The 20,464-nt window shown below is 42.7% G+C and overlaps 1 long non-coding RNA gene across 1 annotated transcript in view; it reads right to left on the bottom strand.

Moving 5' to 3' along the window:
- Window positions 1-570: 570 nt before the first annotated feature.
- LOC124711968 overlaps window positions 571-20,464 on the bottom strand; it is a 35,466-nt gene continuing 15,572 nt past the window's right edge. The window contains exon 2 of the long non-coding RNA XR_007005550.1: window positions 571-732. This is a non-coding gene — a long non-coding RNA (uncharacterized LOC124711968). The remainder of the gene's footprint in view (window positions 733-20,464) is intronic.

The following is a 20,464-nucleotide window of genomic DNA, read 5'->3' as shown; positions in this document are numbered from 1 at the left end:
GGTATATTTCAAAGAAAATGAGTCTTACTTATAGTACATCACTGCCTGTGATACATATAAATTAAGAAAACGTCAGTCAGTTTTATAAAATGTTAGTTTATTTCATTAATTAATTTTCTAACCCATTCAGCCTCATCTTCAGATGGTGTATATGGAAATCACATGTTTATTTCTAGTGTGTGATGCTGGGTACGCTGTGGAAACAAACACGTAAGTACCAAGAGTACCATTGGAAGATGAGACTCGAAAAGTTAGTAAACTAATTAATTGATGGAATAAATGAACATTTCAAAAAACTGGATGATTGCAGGTTTCTGTATTTATATTCAGTTCATAGTCACATGACCTACAACATCTGTAACGGATAAGCTTGATTTTTCAGGAAACTTTACAAAGAACAGTTGTTATGTAGCCAACAGTAATTTCTATCCCTACGCCAAGCACTTCACGTGAGTTCGCAGACTATAGGTGTAGACGTGGAAGATGGAAGGCTCTACAAGCGGAATTAGAGAAAAAGGATGAAGGTATTAGCTACTATCAGCATTTCGTGGAAGTTTTTTATAAATGAACTTGAGTATTTCAAGCTTTATTCGTAGCCATTTTGAGTATATTCGCAGCACATACATTCAAATATCAACATTTATGAAGCAGCAGACCATTTCTCCCGGTCAAGTCTTCAGCGGCAGCCGACCTGGCCACGGGATACAGGTCACGCGAATGTAAGACCACCACCTGGAACATGGAAGTGTTAGATTCAGACTGCATATCAGTGATACAATAATTACATAGTTTTCTAGTTTCGTCAGTTTATTACTGGTGTTTCTCGTCGCTATTTCCCATAATTTACTATACCATTTGACAACTGTTAAGCGATATATATCTGCTCCTATATATCAGAAATATAAATGAAAGAACTTCGTCACACAATACGAATGTGAAACATATAATAATCAAATTTAGTTAAGCACTGTATACTTAAGCGAAACTCTTAGACACTTGTGTGTGCTACAATTCTAATTTTAATTCTCTTTCTAAGAGCTGTGTCATTGTGTGAGTTTAACGTAAATTGTCTGGTTAGATGTAAGACAGGACCTGGTGACATTAATCATGTTAGGATAAATAAGATAAGTGCTGGGTTGGAATGACTAATTGACGTAAAATCGGAAATATTTAGCCTGCACGAAAAGATTTACGCATCAATTTTTTCCACTTGCTGATGTCGGGTCGAGAGACAGAGATGTCAGTTGAAAATCAGGCCTTCTAAATTCTATTATGTAACTGTGTGTGAATTGCAGAATAATTAACGTTGCTTCTCTGACTAAGAAACATGCGAACTCATGAGCAACACACTTTAGTTGCAGTATCGAGAATAGGGTACAAACGTTTGCAGAGACAGAACAAAATGGAGCCTTAATGCTGAATGAGAAAGAGTTTGGAATGCAGCCCTTGAGTGGTGTTATACATTAAATGAATTCATCAGCTGTAGAATGGAATGACGACAATGAAAACTTGTATCCGGCCAGAGCTAGAACCCGGATTTTCAGCTTATCGCAAGCGGTCGCCCCACCATTTGGCTATCCGTGTACCACCCTCTGCCAGACCCAAACTTCCATATGTCGTAAATATGCGTGCATGTCGAAAGAAACTTTGCATCGTAATCGGAATAACACAGGCATTGCGATATCGTATCAAGTCGTGTTGGGCACTCACCGCTGGAGGGCGGGCAGTACTTGAGCGTGCAGGTCCAGGCGCCGCCACTGGAGCACGTGCACCAATTGCAGCCGTCGTACTTGCGGGAGCCCGGCGTGCAGGCTGCAACAGCACACACAGCACTGCTATCACACTTCTCCGCCACTTGGCAACTCACACACACACACACACACACACACACACACAGCAGCTCATGTAATCTAATACACGGCTCGCGTACTATACGTGCCGTAATGTTGATGGACCCGTTCCTCGGCACTCGCTACACGAACTATTCTTTCGTGTCAGTCCACTTACATGAGATAATTACAGAAACTTCCCAATAACTACACTACTGGCCATTAAAATTGTTACACCAAAAAGAAATGCAGATGATAAACGGGTATTCATTGGACAAATATATTATACTGGAACTGACCTGTGATTACATTTTCACGCAATTTGGGGGCATCGATCCTGAGTAATCAGTACCCAGAACAACCACATCTGGCCGTGATAACGGCCTTGATACGCGTGCGCATTGAGTCAAACAGAGCTTGGATGGCGTGTACAGGTACAGCTGCCCATGCAGCTTCAACGCGATACCACAGTTCATCAAGAGTAGTGACTGGCGTATTGTGACGAGCCAATTGCTCGGCCACCATTGACCAGACGTTTTCAGTTGGTGAGAGACCTGGAGAATGTGCTTGCCAGGGCAGCAGTCAAACATTTTCTGTATCCAGAGAGGCCCGTACGGGACCTGCAACATGCGGTCGTGCATTATCCTGCCGAAATGTCAGGTTTTGTAGGGATCGAATGAAGCGTAGAGCCACGGGTCGTAACACATCTGAAATGTAACGTCCACTGTTCAAAGTGCCGTCAATGGGAACAAGAGGTGACTGAGACGTGTACCCAATGGCACCCCATACCATCACGCCAGGTGATACGCCAGTATGGCGATGACGAATACACGCTTCCAATGTGCGTTCACCGCGATGTCGCCAAACACGGATGCGACCATCATGATGCTGTAAACAGAACCTGGATTCATCCGAAAAAAAATGACGTTTTGCCATTCGTGCACCCAGGTTCGTCGTTGAGTACACCATCACAGGCGCTCCTGTCTGTGATGCAGCGTCAAGGGTAACCGCAGCTATGGTCTCCGAGCTCACAGTCCATGCTGCTGCAAACGTCGTCGAACTGTTCGTGCAGATGATAGTTGTCTTGCAAACGTCCGCAACTGTTGACTCAGGGATCGAGACGTGGCTGCACGATCCGTTACAGCCATGTGGATAAGATGCCTGTCATCTCGACAGCTAGTGATACGAGGCCGTTGGGATCCAGCACGGCGTTCCGTATTACCAACCTAAACCCATCGATTCCATATTCTGCTAACAGTCATTGGATCTCGACCAATGCGAGCAGCATTGTCGCGATACGATAATCCGCAATCGCGATAGGCTACAATCCGACTTTTATCAAAGTCTGAAACGTAATGGTATGCATTTCTCCTCCTTACACGAGGCATCACAACAACGTTTCACCAGGCAACGCCGGTCAGCTGCTGTTTGTATGAGAGATCGGTTGGAAACTTTCCTCATGTCAGTACGTTGTAGGTGTCGCCACTGGCGCCAACCTTGTGTGAATGCCCTGGAAAGCTAATCATCTGCATATCACAGCATCTTCTTCCTGTCGCTTAAATTTCGCGTCTGTAGCACGTTATCTTCGTGGTATAGCAATTGTAATGGCCAGTAGTGTATGTAAACTTACTGGGTATAGACTATGATAAAATATTACGTAAACACTTTTGTTCACTTACGAGTAAAGGTGCTTTTATGTGGTCAGGATGATCCACCCGTGGTCTACGGTAGCATGAGTGAGTGCCTGGGGTAGAAATGGTGCAAGAGAGAGTGTAGGCTTTCGCCCCTATGACGGAAAGAAAACGGAGGTGAAAACTGGGATTAAAATTTAAGGTGAAAGGGTATCAATGGTAAGATTCGCTGAGGACATTGCTATCCTCAGAGAAAGTGAAGGAAAATTACAAGACCTGTTGAGTGGAACGAACAGTCTAATGAATAGAGAAGATGAGTTGATAGCAAAACTAAGAGAAATGAAAGTAATATGAAATGGAAAAAATGATAACAGCGAGAAACTTAACGTCAAAATTGCTGATCACGAAGGAATTCTGCTACCTATGCAGGAAATTAGCCCATGTTGGGCGCAACAAGGATGACATAAAAAGTAGACTATCACTGGCGTTCCCGGCATAAAGAAGTATCAAACATAGATCGTAATTTGAGAAAGAAATTTCTGATAATGTACGTTTGGAGCAGAGCGTTGTATGGTAATAAAACATCTTCTTTGGCAGAACTGGAACAGAAGAGGATCGAAGCATTTGAGATGTGGTGCCACAGAAGAACGTTGAAGAAGAATGTTGAAAAATAGGTGGATTGATAAGGAATGACAAGATCCTATGCAGAATCGGTGATGAAAATAAAATATACGAAAAAAACGCTGGAAAAAAGGAGGGACATGACGATAGGACATTTGTTAAGACGTCAGGGAATAACTTCCAATGTACTAGAGGTGGCTATGGATGGTAAGTTGTAGAGGGAGCCAGAGACTGGAATATATCCAGTAAATAATTGAGGATGTAAGCTGCAACTGGTACTTTGAGATGAAAAGGTTAGCACAAAAGAGGAATACATTGCAGGCCACTTCAATCGTGTCAGAAAGTTTTATAGCAATAGCTAGACTTCACATGAGAACTTTTGTTTTGGACAGTCCATTTTCCGCATCATACATCGAATTTTAAATTGGAAATGGAATAAGTTGACAAACTGCCTATTCGCTTCTGTCTCGGGTTCTTCGGCCGACGTTCATCACTCAGTGGCCGCGAGCTCGGCTCCAGTCACCACCGGCAATGGAGGGTGAAGCTTTCACAATGCCAGCCACTCGTGCTGGCGAAACGTCAGTAAAATCAAGATGAACGTCGGCCGAAGAACCCAAGATAGTAGTCAATAGGCAGTTTGTCAACAAGTGGCCACGAAAGCCTTAATAATTTTGGAATAAGTTGCCTTGGATCGCTAGCAGTTTGTCAGCAAAATAATACCGGGTGGCCCCATTTTTCCTGACTTTAAAAACGTAGTGCCGAAGTGACCTAGAGTCTGCCGTAGCAGTATACAATGTAGCTAACCAAGGTAGCGTAATTCGTCCACTTGCTGGAGTTGACAAAAAACAGTTGTACACACAAGGAAAATACATGATCCTCGACTGAAGGTTTATGTGAGTAGTATGCACACAAGTGAAGAAAAGGTAGAAATAAGGCTGATCTGTGGAGAATGCAGTTTCGCCGAATGTACGAGTGTGTCCAATAACTAATAAAACATATTTTTCTTCTGAAAGCAGGTTGGTTTTCTTCAGCATTCCAATAAACAATATTACTCCCCTCTTTTATAGTTACAAAACGCCATCTTTCAACATAATCTACGTTCAGTGCTACGAGCTTACGCCACCTTACTGTGAAGGCCTGTGAGCTCGCACGGTTCTACTCTACTGGTCGACGTCGAAAGCACCGTCTTGCCGCATCAGTAGCCTGCGAAGAGCATGCTTCATTGGGCCGAACGGATGGAAGTCGGAAGATGCGAAATTCGGGCTGTATGGTCGAAGACTACAAACAGTCCAGCGAAGTTTTGTGAGCTTTTCTCGGATGCGCAGACTTGTGCGAGGCCTTGCGTTCTCATGGCGAAGGAGAAGTTCGTTTGTGTTTCTGTGGCGACGAACACACTGATGTCGTTTCTTCAGTTTCCTGGTGCTAGCACAGCACATTTCAGAGTTGAGCGTTGCACCATGAGGAAGAACAGAAAACAGAATTACCCCCTCACAGTCCCAGAAGACTGTCGCCCCGACTTTACCATCTGAGGGAGCGGCTTTGAACTCTTTCTTCCGAGGGGAGGTTGTGTGGTTCCACTCCATGGATTACCATTTTATTTCCGTTTTCAAGGGATGAACCCATGTTTCATCGCCGCGACGATTTTCTCCATTCGTCTTCTAACGCATAAGGAATTCCATCCAGATGGTCTTCGTGTTCTTCTATTAAGCGGCGCGGAACTCATCGGGCACACAGCTTCGTGTAACCCAACTGGAGTCAGCACTACCAACACAGAAGTCCCAGTTGAGAGGAGAGCTATTTGATTATGATTCGTCGATCATCTCGAATGCGAGTGTTCGCACGTTCTAATATTGCAGGAGTCACAACTGTATGCAACCGGCCACGGTGCGGACGATGTGGCAGGTTTGGGCGACCTTGTTGCGATTATGGCGGACGCCTCGCCCAACGACTCACCGCGGTTTTTATCACTGCCAGGACTCCATAGACGTACTGAAGGCGCCTGTGAACAGCTACGATACTCTGGTTTTCCACCAAAAGATAATCAGTGACAGTTCTCTGCCTGGAACGTGCCTCCGTTACAGACGCCATTCTGAGGCTACGGATAGCGGCACAACCTATCGGAACTTTCTAGTAGCTGAAGCGTAAATATTCCACGTCGTCCCACATTTCGCATTATCTCAACCGATACTGTCCGAAAAAGAAATGTGTTCCGCTGGTTACTGAACGTCTCTTGTAAGTTAGCAAAACATTACTGCAGTTACTGTTCTGTTAACCTGCACTGTCCACAGATCAGTAGCCCTTCCACTTACTTTTCGTTGCTGCACGCTGTACTCAGACAAACTTTCAGCTGAAGGCGGTTGACCGAATCACCAGTGTGCATTTTCCTTGTACTTCTATTTGTTTACTCTGAGCTCCAGCAAGTGTATGAGCATCGTTATCCCCAGGTGCCATCACTGTGAGCTGCCACAGGACATTCAAAGTCAGCTTTGTGTTAGTTTGTGACCTTCTACAGAAACAGTTCCTTAGAGAATAAGCAGCAAGAAAGATTTCGTGAGCGAATGGCCAGACCTGCTTGCGTGGGAGGTACAACCATATAGGGGTGGAGATAAAAGATCTTTTGGATAGGGTGGATAGCAATGTGCGGCTGTTTGCTGATGATGCTGTGGTGTACGGGAAGGTGTCGTCGTTGAGTGACTGTTGGAGGATACAAGATGACTTGGACAGCATTTCTGATTCGTGTAAAGAATGGCAGCTAACTATAACTATAGATAAATGTAAATTAATGCAGATGAATAGGAAAAAGAATCGTGTAATGTTTGAATACTCCATTAGTAGTGTAGCGCTTCACACAGTCACGTCGATGAAATATTTGGGCATAACATTACAGAACGATATGAAGTGGGACAAGCATGTAATGGCAGTTGTGGGGAAGGCGGATAGTCGTCTTCGGTTCATTGGTAGAATTTTAGGAAGATGTGGTTCATCTGTAAAGGAGACCGCTTATAAAACACTAATACGACCTATTCTTGAGTACTGCTCGAGCGTTTGGGATCCCTACCAGGTCGGATTGAGGGAGGACATAGAAGCAATTCAGGGGCGGGCAGCTAGATTTGTTACTGGTAGGTTTGATCATCATGCAAGTGTTACGGAAATGCTTCGTGAACTCGGGTGGGAGTCTCTAGAGGAAAGGAGGCGTTCTTTTCGTGAATCGCTACTGAGGAAATTTAGAGAACCAGCATTTGAGGTTGACTGCAGTACAATTTTACTGCCGTCAACTTACATTTCGCGGAAAGACCACAAAGATAAGATAAGAGAGATTAGGGCTCGCACAGAGGCATATAGGCAGTCATTTTTCCCCCGTTCTGTTAGGGAGTGGAACGGAGAGAAGATGCTAGTTGTGGTACGAGGTACCCTCCGCCACGCACCGTATGGTGGATTGCGAAGTACTTATGTACATGTAGATGTAGATCTTTGACACTGTAGGTTTTAGTTATTGAAAATAGATGACACAAGATTTAAGTAGGAATGTTTTGTTTGTTAGCTAAGCACTCAAGAGAGCAGGGAGGTGGAGCACCGTCGTGTGGCATCTGCATTATTGTCCATACCACGCTTGTGAGGGGCTTTGTGGGATGATTGCTTGTTCCACACGGTGGTCGACAGTAGCTCCGCCCACTCATTGAAGTTAAACCTGTGGTGTTAGTTCGCTGCCAGCATACCATGTGGATTCTCCGCAGCCCAAAGGTGTTTGTGGAGGGACTGACGAAGTCACTCCTTGTAAACACTGCCTCATCTGCTAATAGGGCGGTTGACAGAAATCCCAGACCCATGACGGCCCGGGCGGTAAACCAGCTACAAAACCGTCCCACCAGATGCAAGTGTAAATCTAATGATGCATGCACACGTCGTAAGTCATACAGACAGTGGCAGCTGCCCCACACCGTCGTCTGGCTAATCCCACGCTGGCGGGCCACCTGTCTGTAGCTGACGCAGCGGTCGTTTTCAAAAATCTTTTACCTCCACCTTCAAGTGGCCGTACCTTGGAACCCATTTCCGCCCATGTACTGTCCTTATCGCCTGTTTTTGTCCCTTATCCTATCATTCGTTCAGTTTTTCCATATTTAGCAAACTCTACCTTATATATGGTATTGAAAAACGTTTTGTAACAACTCACTTCCCTAGATAAATACCGAATCCCAAAGTCCAGTTGACTGAGAGCTCTGTTCAAACACCACTCACCTAAAGCCTGCTCGCAGACCAGGGCAGCAATCAGCAGCACCAGGAAGAGGGCCAGTAGTTTCGCCATGTCGCGCTGAGCGAATGATACTTCAGCGGTCCCCTGTCGCCGTCTTATATACGCGGGACTGTGACCCAGCACGCTACATATTGCACGCAGGGATATACACAAAACAAGTGCATGGGGCATGTGTGCTTCCCCGCAGGCGTGGAAAATACAGATGCAGCAATTTGTCACGCGCGGCACAGTTTCCTCGTGTTATCACGCAGGCTGAACGTCAACAAGAGCAAACTGCCATTCAGATCGCATCACGATATCCTTCTCTAAGGCGTTCTCGTGTGCCAGTTCTATACGCGATCAAACGCTTGCTATACCTGCCTATAAACAGGCATAGTGTGAACACTAAGACCGAAACGGCCCGATTTAGATGAGTGTCGGAGTACTAATCAGGGGCCACCAGAAAGTAAAAGCTGTTGAAGATTTTGAGTTACTACACTTCCGTTTTAGAAATACTACCGAGTTCGGACGTCATTACTTAGGATCATTTGCTGGCTCTGCTCTGTCATTTAGAGAACAAAACAGGAGCTTGCTGCGTATCAGACGGTGACTACATTCAGTATTTCGTAGCCGATTAAAAAGTTTGTTTTTTCGAGGATGTAATGGAGAAATCAAAACGTAATTTTGTATGTACATATACTAGTGGCCATTAAAATTGCTACACAAAGAAGAAATGCAGATGATAAACGGGTATTCAATGGACAAATATACCATACTAGAACTGACATGTGATTACATTTTCACGCAATTTGGGTGCATAGAGCCTGAGAAATCAGTACCCAGAACAACCACCTCTGGCCGTGATAACGGCCATGATACGCGTGCGCATTGAGTGAAACAGAGCTTGAATGGAGTATACAGGTACAGCTGCCCATGCAGCTTCAACACAATACCACAGTTCATCAAGAGTAGTGACTGGCGTATTGTGACGAGCCAGTTGCTCGGCCACCATTGACCAGACGTTTTCAGTTGGTGAGAGATCTGGAGAACGTGCTGGCCAGGGCAGCAGTCGAACATTTTCGGTATCCAGAAAGGCCCGGCCGTGCATTATGCTGCTGAAATGTAGGGTTTCGCAGGGATCGAATGAGGGGTAGAGCCACGGGTCGTAACACATTTGAAATGTAACGCCCACTGTTCAAAGTGCCGTCATTGCGAACAAGAGGTGACCGAGACGTGTAACCAATGGCACCCCATGCCATCACGCCAGATGATACGCGAGTATGGCGATGACGAATACACGCTTCCAATGTGTGTTCACCGCGATGTAGCCAAACACGGATGCGACCATCATGATGCTGTAAACAGAACCTGGATTCATCGGAAAAAATGACGTTTTTCCATTCGTGCACCCAGGTTCGTCGTTGAGTACACCATCGCAGGCGCTCTTGTCTGTATTGCAGCGTCAAGGGTAACCGCAGCCATGGGCACCGAGCTGATAGTCCTTGCTGCTGCAAACGTCGTCGAACTGTTCGTGCAAACATCCCCATCTATTGACTCAGGGATCGAGACGTGGCTGCACGATCCGTTACAGCCATGTGGGTAATATGCCTGTCATCTCGACTGCTAGTGATACGAGGAAGTTGGGATCCAGCACGGCGTTCCGTATCACACTCCTGAACCCAGCGATTCCATATTCTGCTAACAGTCATGGGATCTCGACCAACGCGAGCAGCAATGTCGCGATACGATAAACTGCAATCGCGATAGGGTACAATCCGACCTTTATCAAAGTCGGAATCGTGATGGTATGCCTTTCTTCTCCTTACACGAGGCATCACAACAACGCTTCACCAGGCAACGCCGGTTAACTGCTGTTTGTGTGTGAGAAATCGGTTGGAAACTTTCCTCATGTCAGCACGTTGTAGGTGTCGCCACCGTCGCCAACCTCGTGTGAATGCTCTGAAAAGCTAATCATTTGCATATCGCAGCATCTTCTTCCTGTCGGTTAAATTTCGCGTCTGTAGCACGTCATCTTCGTGGTGTAGCAATTTTAATGGCCAGTAGTGTATATATACAGGTTGCCCCATTTATCTTTACCACCCTAAATAACTGTCTGTTCAGATGCAAATTACAAAACGTTTCAAGCAAATGTTCTTTAGCCGTCAGGGTGACATCAATCAGCATGATTGCCTTCGTTGTAGCTTTGTTTTTTACAAAGATATGAACAGCGGTATGATTTTGTAAAATGCACCCTGTATTTTTTATTCGTCCTCTCCTAAAGACCTATTCAAAAACGTATCACAGTTTACCACTCACTGAAACACAACCATTATTAATTACTTAACACAGCATTGACGTTGCGGTCCCAGCGCTTAGTGCAGGTACTCGGGGTAATGGAACACATCCACGTGCTGACGTTGACAGAGGGCAAGTGTAAACATAAGTAGAATGCACACCCGTCATTCTGTCAACCATCGTCAGTTGGAGAGTTGTATGAATAGAATGTACACCAACGAAAACCAGGTAGAATGTAACTTAGCAGAACAGTAATTGCAACACAGTTTTCTTATATATGGGTACATTTAGTACAGTAGCTTAGTTCTTTTAAACGCTAGTGTGTAGAATAGGCATACAGTAAAGGCTGTCCTTTCTACAACCTGCATCGACATGACGTTCCTTTTATAGTTGTTGTTGTTGTTGTTGTTGAAAGTAGGTGAAATGCTACGCAGGCAGCGGAACTGTACAGAGAACGATATCCTGACAAGAACCTACCTTCCCGACAGATGTTTTCTCGTCTTGATGCGATGCTTCAGGATACGGGAAGTTTCAACCCACGGCAACGCAATCGCCGTAACACTCGCACAGACGAAGCTCCTGAAGTTACTGTTCTCGCTTCCGTTGCTATGAATCCACATGTGGGCACACGACAGCTTGAACACGAGATTGGCATTCCTAAAACCAGTGTACATCGTATTCTCACGCGTCACACGTCACCGGATCTATCCTTACCATGTACACCTACATCAAGAACTGCGCGGAATGACTTCCAGAATGGTTTACAATTCTGTGAGTGGGCACAGCAGCAAATCCTCGCCAACCCGAACTTCTTCTCCGATGTTCTATTTACCGACGAATGTTCCTTCTCAAACAAAGGACAGGTAAATACAAGGAACACGCATTTCTTGCCAGCGACAATCCATCATGGCTTAGACAGGTGGAACATCAGCGTCAATGGAGAGTTAACGTCTGGTGTGGGATGCTTGGTACTACAATTATTAGCCCTTATTTCATCAATGGTAGTCTAAACGGCACAGCGAACGCCAACTTCCTGAGACGAATTTTTCCTGCTCTTCTAGATGAAGTGCCGCTAAGAGTCAGAATGTTTATGTGGTATCAACACGATGGATGTCCAGCACATAATGCCTTTCGTGCACGTCGTGTTCTCTGAACCGAAGGTATCCTGCTAGATGGATTGGTCGAGGAGGAACAGTTAATGGCCTGCTAGGTCTCCTGGTTTAAATCATCTTGACTTTTTTCTTTGGGGGTGCATTAAAGATGTTGTCTATAGCGATATTCCAACAACTCCAGAGGACATGCAGAAACGTATCGTGCTTACTTTTAATTCTCTTCAACAGGCAACACTGGAAGCCGTAAATAATTCTTTCATTCAACGTGTGCATCAGTGTATCGGTGTCCAGGATCACCACTGAGAGCAACTTTGAATGTTCTACTCCTGGGCAATGCTACAGGAGAGTGAAAGCCAATTTTGTGTAATGTTTTTACTTGGTTTTCTTTCCTTTTCTGACAACTCCAGCAGGTGGACGACTGATCCCGGGCTCAAAGTGAATGTTGTGTTACGTAATTAATAACGTTGTATTTCTGTGAATGGTACACTGTGTCATATTTTTGAATAGGTTTTTAGGAGAGGAAATGAATTACCGAATAAAAAATGCAGGGGGCCATTAAAAATGTCATACCGGTGTTCATATTTTTGAAAAAAACAAAGCTACAACGAAGGCAATCATGCTGATTGATGTCACCCTGATGGTTAAAGAACATTTCCTTGAAACATTTTGTAATTTTCATCTGGACAGACAGTTATTTAGGGTGGTCAAGATAAATGGGACACCGAATATAGTGAGTGGCAATATGTACACACACACACATACACACACACACATATATATATATATATATATATATATATATATATATATATATATATATATAATAGCAGACATATATATATATATATATATATATATATATATATATATATATATATACATCTGGTATTTTGAGTTCAAAATTTGTGAAACCCTCCCTTTATTGGTCTTCCTAAAGATCTTTCACCTCTTGATTTATATTATACTGTCATTTTATTACATTGCACACACAGTTTATGTGCTCTGTTGTGTCTGTTACGTTTTGCATATTCAGTTCTGCTCGAATGTCGCCTTTTCCCTTTTTATGCACTAAATTATATCCGGCCACGTATCTAAATATGTTCATTTCAAATGATTCTGTTCTCTTTTCATCTGCTTGCCCAAGCTTCTAGCTATCGCATCCATTGAGCAGTGTTGGTATAGCTATAACCTTATAGAACTTTATCACAGTATCACTCTGGGCTTTCTTCCCCAGCGTTCTGCGTATAGTTCCACTGTAATAGTTGAGTAGGTCTAACTCATTTCGTATTTCATTATTTACGCCATATGTGATCCCACACCCGAAGTACTTAAATGTATTAAATTGCTCAGCGATCTGCTTATTAATTTCGATCTTAAGTCGCATAAGATAATGTCCTACACAATGCTAGAAAGTAGTGTGTTAACGTCACCATTTTTAGCTTAAATATGTTTTATTGTCTATACCCAAGCTTTTGTTACATGATCGATACAGTGATTCAGCTGCCCCTCCCTACGGGTTTTATGCGACCCGCATAGCCTTCAAATACGATACGCAACATTTTCATATTCTCTCGTTCGCTAGGTGCAAACTATTAGCCCTACGAAAAAAGTAAACAGAACTATCTTGTAGGAAATTTAAGGTAGTTAAATTTTGTGCGGGGGATATGTTTTCGTTAGAGACCGCAGTTTACGAATTATTCAAGAAAAACCAACGAAAGTAACCTTCAAACGCGTATTTCTTGAATAACACGAAAATTGTTTCCTACAAAAACGTTCTGTTTATTTTTATGTGGGGTAAATAGTTTGCGCGTAGCGGTCGAGAGAATATGGAAATTTCACGTGTGCTTTCTGAAGGTGTTGCAGGTTGCAAAAACTCAGGTAGCTGAACCATCTTCTATATTAAAAAGTCTAGTTGAAAGGGAACATCCTCATCTAACTTCTGACTTTATTTCCGCCATGTTATACTCACTGCCCATTTCTTTTATTTACATTTTGTTATTCGTATATAAAACTTATACAGTTATTATGACATGAGATGGGATCTCTCTGTTTCTTACCATTTTCCATACTTTTTATTTCGATTTACTTTAGAAATCCCATTTCGTAGTCAGTGGAGGCAAGAAAAATTGGTAAACTGAATTTTTTGTGTTAGCAGAAGAGCCAACACCGTGTTACGAGTGGAGGCCGAAATGTACGCGTTTTAGCTCAAGCAGGCTAGCGTGAGGAGGGAAGAACTATATTGACGTGAGGTCTGGAACATGACAAGGAATGAGAATTCACAAAGCGGACGTAATTAGTTTGATACTTAACTTTAATCCATTAATGATGAACGTCGCTCTTGACGGTACATGGTTCACAATATTATCTGTTCAGAATGCATTCTTGAAGATAGTTCTTATAGTAACTGAATAGGGCGCCTTGCTAGGTCGTAGCAAATGACGTAGCTGAAGGCTATGCTAAACTGTCGTCTCTGCAAATGAGAGCGTATGTAGACAGTGAACCAACGCTAGCAAAGTCGGCTGTACAACTGGGGCGAGTGCAAGGGAGTCTCTCTAGACTAGACCTGCCGTGTGGCGGCGCTCGGTCCGCAAGTGGCGACACGCGGGTCCGACGTATACTAACGGACCACGGCCGATTTACAGGCTACCACCTAGCAAGTGTGATGTCTGGCGGTGACACCACAGAATTCGTGCTGCTTTTCTATTAGTTGTTTCACAGTGAAGATACGGTCCGTGCATTATCTTCTTTTGCGAGGACCATGTTGGGCATCTGATAAAATAGTCCCAAGGACTGGCAACAGTCGTTTCTTTACAGTTCTAGCGTATAGTGTATAACTTGCATTTAGAAGGCTAATACCTCCATGGTTGAGACAGCCATATCTGTTTTCTTTCTTACAGACAGAAAATTCCTACGGTGCAATCCTTTCTCCAGGTATATAACCACTTTGGAGAACATATTCATTAAATCGAGTATTCTTATTTTTGCAATACGTGGTGATTACTTTGTCAGTTATACACTGAGTTCTTAGCTTTTATTGTTCTTACTATCCGTAAGAAGATTCATTGTTCTCCTATTGTTCGCAACTAGTTTCGTGAATATAAATTCACTTCCCCAGGTGCCAGACAACTAACATACAGAAGACCCAAAAGCACTTAACCCTTTTGTTAACCTACGTAGGGTAGACCATATGATAAAATTCTTAATTACATTATGAATAACAAAAGAAAGTCCATGGACTTTTCTAGCTAGAAGCCGTCCCTCAATAAAACGTATATGTTTCCTGTCCTCATGCTGATCGCAGCGCAAATCCGGAGCTGTCAAAACACTTGTCATGCTTACTGAATTAACTTCAATGGGAGACGCTCTAACAGTGACGTCGTTCGTCACGGGGACGTTTTAGGATGAAATTTCGAGAACTTACCTACCAAGAAGAGAGAGGCTACGTGTTCCTAACTCCAACGTACGTCACGCAAAGTAGCCACGACGAAAACTTCTGAAATATTTGAGCCCATAAGGTGGAATTTCCTATAGTCGTTCTTCCCATCCGCCATTCGTGTATAAAAGAGGTCTTTATCGGCTCACGTAATAACTGCTGTCAGAGGATATCACGACCTTAGGGCAAGGTCACGGCAAGGGGATAAAAACCGCTTCGCTTAGAGCTATGCACTGCTGCTCAAAGAAAGCGCAATCAAAAAGGTCGCTGAACCGTCTGTGCCTCTGACTTCGACGCCCTACTCAGCTCTGCATCCAACGGGCCCGCACTAGCTCCTGTCAATCACACTACAGATACATTGTTTACATCCGTCCGTTGCGAAATACGACGTATTAGCCAGTGTTCTCCAAGGGGTCGAGAATTGTTTACGTTTAGCTGACGTTTGCGGTCCTTCCTATTCTTTCAAGCGTCTATTAGCGTTATAGATACACAGTTCAAAATAACGGTGTGATAGATTATTTCTCTTGCTATGAATGATCTCCCGGACACCTGGCAGTTCATTAACACCGTCGTTCGCGTGAGTCACTCAGATTTGGTGGTGATAGGCGACATGCTTCAGTACCACAAACGAGTTACACCAGTACCAGAGGATGTAAGGGAGACGTGGACACATTTACGGGGATACCTTTTCGAAATTTTTGTAAATTTTTGGTTAGATTTTCGTGTTTCAAATTGTTTAGTCGTATAACATGGTTATTGTAGTATAACTTGAAGTACATACTTCTAACTTAACATTACATCTAAGAGAGGAAAAGAATTTTACTGATGCTCCGTCGAGTCCATTAACGTGCCCTGGTTCAAATGGTTCAAATGGCTCTGAGCACTACGCGACTTAACTTCTGAGGTCATCAGTCGCCTAGAACTTAGAACTAATTAAACCTAAGTAACCTAAGGACATCACACACATCCATGCCCGAGGCAGGATTCGAACCTGTGACCGTAGCGGTCGCTCGGTTCTAGAGTATAGCGCCTAGAACCGCACGGCCACTCCGGCCGGCAACGTGCCCCGGGTATGGGGCATTTTTACGTACCCAAGGGGGCACGTTTACGAATATCACAGAACATAAAATGCGTAATCAAAAACCCACCTAATCTTTATTTCCTTTTGTTTAGTTGCATAGTTTCAAGCAGTAAATATAAAGGCTGTTTTCATACTCTGCATGAGGCTGGTGGAGGTCGTAACAGAAAGGAAGACGAACTGGATGAGATATTCGTTAAGACGGGAGTACCTGCTAACGGACACCTTGGATGGACGTTTGTGAGAGGAGGTTAAGAAGGGGGAGAAGATACAAGATGGTAAAGGGAAGCGGAAAGTACGCGGACCCAAACAGTATCACACGAGACCATGCAGAGCTGAATTTTAGAAAAACTGTAATGATGACATCAGAAAAGGCCTCGCCACATTATTGCTCTCATTATTTCTGCTTGGGATTCATTACGTTCAAATAGATTTTTTAGTAAATTCTACATTTTACTCTCATGTACCTTCATACTTTTAGATTTCGTTCCCAACTGGTGTTCACTTAATGTTTCGTTGACTGGGTTAATGGTTAGGAGGGTACTGCAAAATAGTGCGTGAACATCTCCTAACAGAACGGCGTATGTGTTCCCAATCGCCTTGTTTGAATGAGTTTCGAAGCTACGGTGGTAACTTTCAGGCTTTCATATTACACAAATGTACCTTTTAAAGTAAAATACGCTTCTCTAAACGAACATGTACAACATATACTTATCTACTGCCAATTCTTAAAGGTATGCTCCCTAGGAGCTGCGATGTTTGAGAAACAAAATTTACTCACCTTGCACAAAAAGAACAATATATTCTTCGTGCTAAGACATTTATGCAACTGGTACCGTGAAGTTTGTAAGAGCCCTCAGTAGATGGCAGGACTGCGAGTAATCTTCGATTCTTGGCAGCGCTGTAGCAAGGAAGGTTCCCGAGAAAAGCGCTCTGATTAAACGTGGCCCCCGTCTCCCCTACATAAAGCAGAAAAAACTGAACAGAATGGCCTCCATTCCACCGTCTACTGGGGTGTTACGGAAAATGAAACATGTCTCTGCTATCATATTAACGAGAAAAGTTGAATCAGATATGCAAATAAAATGGATTCGCGTTGAAACTACCCCCAATGCTACGAGTGTACCTGTGAGAGATATGAATATTCCACATAATTCTGTGCCTTCCAATACAGGGCCACCCCTACCACCTGAAATCAGTGATCTTCATGTTAGAGTGATGTATGTAAACCTGACAGAGCGTTAACCTTTCTACCAAGAACAACAGATATAATGACACGAGTAATAGAAAGTGCCGAAAGTTCAACTGGTAACTTGTTCCCAATTGTCTAGGGAAAGTAAAATTCACTGCAGGTGTAATAGCCAATCAGAACATACCTGCCAGTATGTCCGTTTCGGCAGCTACGCATTCATCGCAACGGATTGTGAACAGAAGATGCACAGGCTAGATTGATGGCTCGGTCGGAGATTTTCTCTCCTCAGGGATTGGGTACTGTGTTGTACTTTAACAAATAATGCACAAAACAGAGCCACCAGTTTTATTCTTTCCCCGTGAAGCGAAGACTAAAATCAACCTAAACACTCCCAACAAGACCACAGAGATTTACATAAATGTTGGAGATGGTTGGATTCATCTTAAACATGCTCAGCTACACATGAGTTTCAGTATTATTGGAGCTCATGGTGCAGATTATGCAACATATGATGGAAAATCCATTAAAAAATTGATAGACAGCTATGTGGCCAAGCTGTTGGAGGTTAGAAGCGTAGGGAAAGGAAATAATATTTTGTCTAGAATGGAACATCCTTTTATTTCTTCATCGGTCCCTATGTAATTGTTCTGATCTCTAGCCACTGCATTAACAATTCGGGGGGAGGGGGGGCATATCCTCCATAAAAAGAGAGATAAAAACTAAGAAAAATGAAATAATATATCCTTTAGAATTATTTGGTGGATTTTTCAAAGATTATAAAGAAATAGTATGGGAAGGAGATTTAACTGAAATTTTTACATGGTCTTCAAGTGCTAGAGATGCTATTTTTCCCTGGACTGACCATAATCAGACTGGCGTTGAACATGCGACTACACTTCCTAAGGAAGGCAAATTCGTTGTAGAATCGATGGAAATTCGAGTTCCTGTGTTTAGGTATGAACCAGTATAATCACACGAGCTAGAGCAAGAGAGACTAATAAATTCGAAGCATCCCATATCTTTCTTTGAACCACAAACCATAGATGTTGGTTCCTAGAATCCTGGAGAATTTTTTACGCCTTATTTAATTATTGTTGTTTTACAGACAAGAAGAAGGAATAATAAGTTGATAGACTCTTCCTTGTTCGAACACATTCCATCACAGAATGTCTATCTAAAGAATGGAAGAAAAAAAGTTTCTCCTCAAGAAATGTGGAACCTCAATCCACCAAATAATTATCTGAAATCATATGAAATCTAGCCATATTTTAAGAGAGTCACGTTGTTGAATAGTGATGTCCATTTAACTCCCTTCAATTTTATTAATAATTATCCTATCTGTGTCATAAACATGACTAGGAAAGTGAATATGTTAACTATTCAGAGGCCGGCCAGTGTGGCCGTGCGGTTCTAGGCGTTTCAGCCTGGAACCGCGTGACCCTGCGGTCGCAGGTTCGATTCCTTCCTCGGGAATGGATGTGTGTGATGTCCTTAGGTTAGGTAGATGTAAGTAGTTCTAAGTTCTAGGGGACTGATGACCACAGATGTTAAGTCCCATAGTGCTCAGAGCCATTTGAACTATTCAGGTAACAACAATGAAGCTGTGTCCTACATTCATTGATAAAACTCCGCATGATACACTTGAGTATATAAGCATGTATGACAAGCAAAATTTAAAATATAATGTCCAGCATAGAATTTTGAGTGAACATTTTTAATCTTAATAAAATTTTAATCTATATAAACAGAGGCTACACTGAAGAAGCTCAATAACGCAAACAGTTCTGATATTTTCAAAAAGATTAGTGCATTACAAGTAAATAATTTATATTACATTATTGACTGTGAATATTTGAAAACCATATATGGTGAAAAAATTAGTATGAAAATTGATAGTAAATTTAGAATTATTTTGCCAAAGGACTCAGTAAATTAATTAGTGATTAGGAATTTCATTTATTTGAATATGGAAATATTAAAATGAGATATATGGGTATGAAGGAATTTCAAAATAATGATACTCAAACTCATGATCTAGAACTTTTGGTTTTATTGAAACTGGCTGCCGCCACCTGGTTATCGATTTTTAACTTTTTTGTTCAATAATTAATTTTTTTGTTAAATTATACTAGTGCATGCTATACGTGAATGCTGTTGATTTTTATGTAGACGATATTGTTTGTTCAGTAATTTGTGTCCAAGTGCAGCGATCGGGCCCACTTACTAGTTGTATCACCTCGCGTATTCCTACGTTCCTCCGGAATCCAATCTGTCCGCTTCTGCTAGTTTTCCCATTCTTCGGTACAGGATTCGTGTTAGTATTTTGCAACCATGACTTACTAAACTGACCGTTATGCCATTTTCACACCTGTCACCAACTTTTTCTTTCTAATCGCAATTATTACATTTTTCTTGAAGTCTGAAGGTATTCCGCCTATCTCATACATCTGACTCACCTGATGCAAGACTCTCCTAAGGCTGTCTGTAGCTCTGACGAAATGTCGTCTACTACAAGGGCCTTGTTTCCGCTTAGGTTTTTCAGTGCACTGTCAAATTCTTGTCACAATATCTTATCTCTCATCTCATCTTCATCTACGTCCTCTTCAGCTGCTATAATATTGCCTTCAATTTCATCGCACTTGTGTAGACCCTGTACATACTTCTACCTTTCAGATTTTCTTTTATTTGCTTGATACTGGTTTTCAATTTGAGCTCTTGATATTCATACAGCTGCTTCTCTTATCAGCAAAAATCTCTTTAATTTTACTGTAGGCGGTATCTATTTTTCCCCTTATTGAACTACGCATATAAATCCTCACTTTTGCCCTCTAGCCACTCCATTTTACGCTTCTTGTCAATGCCATATTTAGACGTTTCTATCTCCTTTCGCCTGCTTCACTTGCTGCTTTTTTACATTTTCTCCTTGCATCAATTAAATTCAATATCTCCTGAGTTATCCGTGGATTTTTACTACCCCTTGTCTTTTTACCTATTTGCTCCTGTGCCACATTCAGTATTTCATCTCTCAAAGCTACGCACTCG

The sequence above is a fragment of the Schistocerca piceifrons genome, chromosome 8 (assembly GCF_021461385.2).
Source record: "Schistocerca piceifrons isolate TAMUIC-IGC-003096 chromosome 8, iqSchPice1.1, whole genome shotgun sequence".
NCBI lineage: Eukaryota > Metazoa > Arthropoda > Insecta > Orthoptera > Acrididae > Schistocerca > Schistocerca piceifrons.
The sequence above is the reverse complement of the archived record's forward strand: the minus strand, read 5'-3'. Positions and strand labels throughout refer to the sequence as shown.